The following is an 8,380-nucleotide window of genomic DNA, read 5'->3' as shown; positions in this document are numbered from 1 at the left end:
AATATGACTCATTTAGAGGAAACTAGCAAAAACATTTTATTATACCATAGGAATTATCCTAAGTAATTTTCTAAAAACTCACAATGTTCTTATTTTATATTCCTACACTCTCTAGCTTTTCTTTAACATTTTGAGAATGGAAAGATCTCACTTGCAGGAAACTGTTGAAGGCATGAGCATTAGGATTGAAGGCGATATTTTTATAATTTAGTGTTAACCTATTCTGGTGAGTAGCCAAAACTGTCATTTTTGTCTTTATTGCTTAAACTGGAACTTTAGTCAGAAAATGAAGTCCTGCTAGATCACTTCAGGCTGGCCCCCTTTACAGATAAAGCTATGTAAAACATTAAAAATAAGTGTCATTACCAGGGGTCTCAAACTGGCGGCCCTCTAGCTGTTGTGGAACTACAAGTTCCATCATGCCTCTGCCTATTGGAGTCATGCTTGTAACTGTTAGCTTTGCAATGCCTCATGGGAATTGTATTTATGCAACAGCTGGAGGGCCACCAGTTTGAGATCCCTGGTCTCTACTGTTTAAAATCCTGTAATACACTATCTCAGTGTTTCTCAACCTTTTTCCAGTCGGGGCGCCCTTGAAAAGTGTTTTCAGTCTTGAGGCACCCCTGTCCAAGGCTTGGTTCACGTTACTGTATGTCGTGGAAAACACGCAAAATCGCATTAATTCCTGACACAAAGACAAATGCTCTGATGTTTATGTGAGGGAATATGTCAGCTCCCTCAGCGGAGCCCGAGCGCCTCTGAAGGAGCTTCGTTCTAAGGTAAGGTAAGTGTTTCATAATGTGCTGGTGAGGCGCCTTACATTTAAAAATGGCGCTGCCCAGTGCCAACATGTCACCGCGCATGTGCCGTCTGCCTGGGAATAGCCGAACGTGTACGGGCTTTCCCGAACGGCGTCGGTGCATGCGCAGTGCGTATGTCTGGCCAGCCGCAGCCATTTTTTTTACAGGTCCTTAGCAGCCCCAGGGCCGGCCTACAGGGAAATTTCCCGGTATCCCGGTAGGCCAGTCTGGCCCTGCTGGTGGCCAACTACAAGAAACGTCTAACCTCTGTGGTTGCTAACAAGGGTTTTGCCACCAAAGTACTAAGTCATGTTTTGCGAAGGGATCAAATGCTTATTTCACTAATTAAAATGAAAATCAATTTATAACTTTTTTGATATTCATTTTTCTGGATTTATTTTGTATTAATTCTGTCTCTTACTGTTAAAATAAATCTACCATTAAAATTATAGACTAATCCTTTACTAATTCCTTAAATCAGCAGGGGATAAAATACTTTTTTCCCTTACTGTATAGGTAAGCCCTATTATAGGTTTACTTATAGGTACAAACAATCAATGGAAGTTTACTTCCACTTTAACTGTTCTGAACCTGGACTGAAGTTATTTAAAGGGGTGCATGTTGGTTCTGGCGCATCAAAAATAATCTGGATCTGTAAAGCACTATGAGGTAAGAAGTAACACTACTGCAAAAAACTTGGCAAGACAAGGGAGAGGAGTACAGTTGCTAAGAGTAACCAAGTACAAGTTCAAGACACAAAGCAAGCAGTCGTTAGGCGTGGTACTTGGTAAGGTGACATGTCCTCTGGTAGCGAGGTGGTCGCTGTCCTGCCTCCCTTCCTAGCGGTTGGTATCTCGATACGTTGATTCATGACCTGGTCACAAGGTACAGAAAGTGAAGTAGTTATTAAGTGCACGTGTGAGGTCCGTGCTATGTGCATGGCGGGACCACGTTCTATTACTGGGAGTGAGATAACAGAGGTACCCTGGACTGGTGGAGTGGGCGCAGGCTCAGCACGTCCCTCCTAATCCAACCCACAAGGTACAGTGTGTAGTGACATGGGACAAGATACTTCACAGAGGAATACTGTGTGTTACTTTAATGCACACAGTGAAGGCTCATCTCTAAGTCGAGGAACTGCCTTAATGATAGATACTTCTCATGACTTCAGTCTCCACCTGGTCCTGGGCATTAATTGCAAAAGATACCCAGGCGTGCAGGCCGAGTACGCCCCGCCCACGCACTGGCTTTTGAATTCTAATAGGTGTACAAACAGCTTTAAAGGAGTTGTAAAGTCAGAAGGTTTTGATCTTAATGCATTCTATGCATTTAGATAAAAAGCCTTCTGGGTGTAGCAGCCTCCCCAGCACCCCCTAATACTTACCTGAGGTTCCTCTCTATCCAGCGATGTCCACGAGTCCCTCCTGATTGGCTGAGACACAGCCACGGTGCCATTGGCTGCCATGGCTGTCAAGCAAAGTCAGTTAGCCAATCAGGCAAGAGAGGGGCGGGGCCAAACGGCAGCTCCGTGTCTTAACAGACATACAGAGCTGCGGCTCGGCTCGGGTGCCCCCATAGCAAGCTGCTTGCTGTGCCAGACTCCCCAGATATGAAAGCGCATAGGGCTTTAGATAGATAGATATATATATATATATCTATGTATCTAAAGCCCTATGCGCTTCCATATCTGTCTTATCTATATATATAATACACTCTTCAAATGTGCTTTAAAATACATGGTTTCCCTTTTATGAACAAGAAAATAATGGTGTTATGCTGTTGGGGCGGTATAATAATGCTATGGGGCTGGTATGAAATTATTTCCAGGGCTAAATTTTTTTCCCAGTCCGGCCCTGGCCACCAAGTTTGCACACATATCAGGAGGGATTTTGTCCCACTTCTCTGCAGATCCTCTCCAAGTCATTAGGGTTTCGAGGCTAAAGTTTGGTAACTGGAACCTTCGGCTCCCTCCATATATTTTCTATGGGATTAAGGTCTGGAGACTGACTAGACCACTCCAAAACCTTAATGTGCTTCATCTTGAGCCACTCTTTTGTTGCCTTGGCAGTGTGTATTGGGTTATTGTCATGCTGGAATACCCATTCACAACCCATTTTCAATGCTCTGGCTGAGGGAAGGAGGATCTCACCCAAGATTTGACAGTACATGGCCCCGTCAATCCTCCCTTTGATGCGATGAAGTTGTCCTGTCCCCTTAGCAGAAAAACACCCCCAAAGCATAATGTTTCCACCTCCATGTTTGATGATGGGGATGGTGTTCTTGGGGTCATAGGAAGATTCCTCCGCCTCCAAACACGGCGAGTTGAGGTGATGTCAAAGAGCTGGATTTTGGTCTCATCTGACCACAACACTTTCACACAGTTCTTCTGTGAATCATTCAGATGTTCATTATCCAACTATATAAGGGCCTATGCTTTTTTGAGCAGGGGGACCTTGTGGGCGCTGCAAGATTTTAGTCCTTCGCAGGGTAGTGTGTTACCAATTGTTTTCTTGGTGACTATGGTGCCAGCTGCCTTAGGGTCATTGGCAAGATATTCCTGTGTAGTTCTCGGCTGATTCCTCACCGTTCTCATGATCATTAACTCCACGAGCTGAGATCTTGCATGGAGCCCAAGACCGATGGAGATTGACAGTTATTTTGTGTTTCTTCCATTTGCGAATAATCTCACCAACTGTTGTCACCCTCTCACTAAGCTGCTTGCCGATGATCTTGTAGCCCATTTTAGCCTTGTGTAGGTCTACAATCTTGTCCCTGACATCCTTTGACAGCTCTTTGGTCTTGGCCATGGTGGGGAGGTTGGAAGCTGATTGATTGCTTCTGTGGATAGGTGTCTTTTATACCGGTAACAAGCTGGGATTAGGAGCATTCCCTTTAAAATAGTGCTCCTAATGTCAGCTCATTACCTGTATAGAAGACACCTGGGAGCCAGAAATCTTGCTGGCTAATAGGGGATCAAATGCTTATTTCACTCATTAAAATGCAAATACATCTATAACTTTTCTGAAATGCGTTTTTTTGTGATTTTTTGTTGTTGTTATTCTGTCTCTCACTGTTAACCTCCTTAGTGGTATTCCCAAGTGTGGCTTGGGGTGAAATTTTAGTGCCATTAGCGGTTACCCCGAGCCACACTCGGGGTACCGCCAGGGAGCATCGCTGGATCCTGGGAGAGGTTACTTACCTTGTCCCTGGGATCCCGCGATGTGTCCCTGCAGCATACGGCGGCCAGATCTTCCGCCCGATGCTGTGAGCCCCGGCTTCCGTCTCCTGCGACGTGACGCTCGCAAGGGGGTGGAACCGGCGGCAAATTCAAATAGTAAAACACACAAACACACTGATATATTGTAATCCTATTGGATTACACAACAAAATAAATTAGTTGTGACATTAGTTTGCTCCCCAGTGCCCTTTCCTGCAGTTTTACTGTAATATATATATATATATATATTGTAAGGGGTTGGCTTGGTAGTGGGTGTGGGTGACCCCCTGGATGGGTTCGCTACACAGAGACACAGCCGAGGAGTGGTTGAAAACAGCGGTCTATTTTTATTCTTTCAATTTGCTGGAAAAAAGTGCAAGCATCCAAACAGCATAAATCAAACAAAACATAAAATAAACCCTGGCCACTTGGGGCGTCTACCTTCACAACACAGGAACCTACCTATGGAGTCTGTCACAACCTACTGCTGGGCAGACACTGCTGGTCATACAGCAGAAAACCAATATACTATTTGTTTTTCTTTTCACACAGAAAGAGTCAACACCACCTCACCTTCAGAAGTCTTTCTCAGCTCACTGCTCTCCTTAACGCAAAAAGCCTCAGGAGGCAGCAATCAGTAGTCATCCTCTGGATAACTTACAGAGGCATTAATTGCCTCATTCTGAATAGCTGAAGCTTTCCAACGTCCTAAACCTTTCTGGCTACCTCTGCAGCCGACACCTGATAGTAATTGGTGAATTTTCTAAACAAGGCAGAAATGTATCTCCCGTCTGTGACAACACCCACAGATTTACCTGACTTCCTGTCACAATATTATATATATATAAAAATGTATACACACATACATATATATATATATATATATATATATATTTTAACTTATTTATAGTAATTTATTATATTATAATTTATGATTTTGTGTTTCAAACTTTATCATACCCGAGATGTTATAAAGAAGAACGCACAGTGAAAAAAAAATCATAGGTAAATAGTTGGTTTGGGCTGCTCGTTCTTAAGAATTACTAGCAAAATAATGGTACCGCTTTCAGCACCTAAAATCGGAAACAATCATACCGCCAGGGAGGTTATAATAAACCCACCATTAAAATCATAGACTGATCATTTCTTTGTTAGTGGACAAACGTACAAAATCAGCAGGGGATCAAATACTTTTAGCTGATGTAAATATCTCCTAAATGTGCACTGTTTAGGAGATATTTACTGTATATGCAGCCGATGACGTCATTGGCGCATGCGATTCGAACGAACGGCCACCCATGCCATTTCTTCAGAGGCCTGTGCCGTGATGGGTGGCTCTCGCGTGCATGTGTACATGCTCTCTAAAGTAACGGCCAGCCATGCCGTTTCTTCAGAGGCCTGTGCCTTGACCGGCGGCTCCCGCCGAGTGACGTCACGTGACTTCGGCCAGTCACACAGCTGGAGTCTGCGGACCCGGAAGGAAGACGGGTCAAAATGGATGCGGCCTCCAGCTTCATTGCAGGTAAGTTTCACATAATGTGCTAGTATCCGATGCATACTACCATAATATGCCTTTATTTGCAGGTCAGGAAAAAAAAACAAGGCAGCGGTTTACTTCCTCTTCATTTGTAACTTTACTGAACAGGTTGCAGCATAACAGGTCAATATGAACAACAACATCCTTGTTCCTAATCTAAACTACTATAGTTTTGCTGCCCAGGCATACCTCCATGGGATGATAGTCCATCTTGGCATTCTCCAAGCCACAGCAGTTACCCCCACCACGAGCCATGAGTGAAAACAGAACCAACCAAATTGGCTACCAAAGGCCCCTTGGACCTCAGCCTTCCCTCTTTTTTTTAGCACAGGTGGGCTGGCTTGGACCAAAAAGCTGGAGAATTGAGCTTACAACAGTTAGCCCTTTCCCCTGACCTGGGCTAGCTACCAACTCACTAGAACCTACGCATTGCAACCTGCCTACAAGTTTTGTACAACAAAGCTGCACAATTATTATATCTTGCAGTTCATAGATCTGCCCATTTTCATTAGCCTGAATAGTTTCCACTTACATGATATTTATGTAATATTAATTTATATTATAGTAAATAAGACTTTCTCAGGCACACCAGAAGGAGAAATACTATAGAGAGTACAGAGCAGAGTTGAGAAGTAGATTTAGGAGATCTGATTAGTGGATCCCCAGCAGTTAAAAGTTCTGCTGGATGATTAGTCTACCCCCGAAACATGTACTATGTTGGCATAGTACCATACACCTATTATTATTATACAGGATTTATATAGCGCCAACAGTTTGCGCAGCGATTTACAATATGAGGGAAGACAATACAGTTGCAATACAATTTAATATAGGAGTAATTAGAGTGCCCTGCTCGTTAGAGCTTACAATCTAGAAGGGAGAATCAAGTGAAACAAAAGGCAATAACTGTGGGGGATGGGCTGGTGGAGAAAATGGAAGTATGGTTGTTAAGTGTGGGTAGGATAGGCTTCTTAGAAGAGGAGAGTTTTAAAGGATCGTCTAAAAGCTAATAGAGTAGGAGATAATCGGACAGATTGGGGTAAGGAGTGCCATAGGATTGGAGAGGCTCTGGGAAAGTCCTATTACTTGTATGTTTATGCTTTTATTGTAAAGCATAAACCATCTTTTACAGTGATGGTGTATTTTAATATAAGCTCCTAGCTTTAGCATTTGACACTAGCTCTGTAAGTAAAAAAAATAAAAAATATGGGCCCAGGTGCTTTTGAGGATGGAGGCGATTAGGTGCATGGAGCGAGTTCACCATACCATATATGATACTATGCACATATATCATAAGAAATGGGAGAATTGGACCACAGGATGATTTAGTAATGGTACTTTTAAGAAAATCCTCTTTACTGTGTTTTACTCTCTTTTGTGTCCCTGGCTCGGATCAGCACTCGGTGGCCAGTGGGTGATTCACCCGCATAATGTTTATTCTACCTTTAGTTATATGTTTCCTTTTGTATTTCTTTTTATTCAAAGTCATGCAGATACTTTGGTTGTTTTATGATACAAGCAGGTTATCTATACACATTTTAATGTTTGATCTACTATCTGACTTATGGGTTTTGTTTTATAGTCATTGGTGCACTTTTTCAAATGATATGTCTGCTGTTGTTAATTACGGTGTAGCTCTTGTTCGATTCACGCTATATGATGGCGATCACACAGTTATGATATACACCAGGCATGTCCAACCTGCGGCCCGGAACCGCAGGCAATGCGGCCCACTGCCCCCTAACAATTTTTTCTGTTGCTGGGGAGGAAGGAAGTCGGGTCGGGAGCACGGCCACAGCAGCTTCCAACTAACGGTAGGCAAAGGCTGCCTGGGGGGGGGGGGGGGAGGCGAGAATGTGCAGTGTTTCTGACTCCTACCACCATTAACACTTCAAATGGCTGAAGTGGTCATGGTGGTAAGAGTGTTCCTTTATTATCTCTCAGGAGAAGTAAACCTCTGTATACTGATTCCATTTCATTTGATCATCCTCTAGTTGTGCTAAATTAGTGCAGGGGGCACGGCGGCGCGGGAAGGGCGATGTGGCATTTTATTACTTATATACCTTAACTATAGTATATATTTTATATGCGGCCCGAGAAAATTTCTCTACACTCAGTGTGGCCCCGAGAAGCCAAAAGGTTGGACACCCATGATATACACCCTTGCACTTCTGTACCAGTGTTATAGTCTGCATTTGTATGTTGGCATGCTTTGTTCTTTGTTATGTTATGTTTAGTCTCGAAAACCAATAAAAAAAGTTTGTATGGAAAAAAAATAAATGTGTTGGGGATGCAGGTGAATTTTAGAAAGGGTGTGGATGATGAACTTAAAAGTACAGCAGAGAAAAAGAGAGACTATATTACAGAGCAGGAAGTGGTGATGATTGTCCCACTTCACAGAACCCTATCCTCTCATATACAGAGTGTGGTTTCTTTTCCTCCTTCGTGCCTGGTGGTGAGATCTGCTGTGAAAAACCTAAAGCCCACGCACACACTTCCTCCACCGTACTTCACTAGAGATCTACCGAAAAGAGCAACCATGAAAATCATCTTGTGCTGACGCATTATATTTCCTCTCTATCTCTCTGGCTTAACTTGGTAAGTGACAAACATCTTGTACCTTACAAATCTAGGGGCTGCGGATGGTATCAGGTTGTAAGTAACTGAACACTCACTGCACAGCTGAGCTTATTTTAACAAAGATCTGTAGAACATTAGAATTAGAAGATAAGGGTACTACGATATACTACGATAGTTTTTCGCAACTCTCAAGATAAATCCTCTTGTTTAACTTCTCTATTTTACTGTTCAATGGGATGTGATTTT

General features: G+C 43.1%; 1 protein-coding gene across 3 annotated transcripts in view; it reads left to right on the top strand.

Moving 5' to 3' along the window:
* The first annotated feature begins 8,044 nt into the window (after nucleotides 1-8,044).
* The window catches only part of ARHGAP9 (Rho GTPase activating protein 9), a 231,938-nt gene continuing 231,602 nt past the window's right edge, over nucleotides 8,045-8,380 (top strand). For all 3 annotated transcript variants that reach the window (XM_082244790.1, XM_082244789.1, XM_082244788.1), the window contains exon 1: nucleotides 8,045-8,152. The gene's annotated coding sequence lies outside the window, so the exon portion shown is untranslated. The remainder of the gene's footprint in view (nucleotides 8,153-8,380) is intronic.

Source organism: Pelophylax lessonae (genome assembly GCF_965119305.1).
Source record: "Pelophylax lessonae genome assembly, chromosome: 2".
NCBI classification, from domain to species: domain Eukaryota; kingdom Metazoa; phylum Chordata; class Amphibia; order Anura; family Ranidae; genus Pelophylax; species Pelophylax lessonae.
Note: the sequence above shows the minus strand (reverse complement) of the source record. Positions and strands in the feature narration are given on the sequence as shown.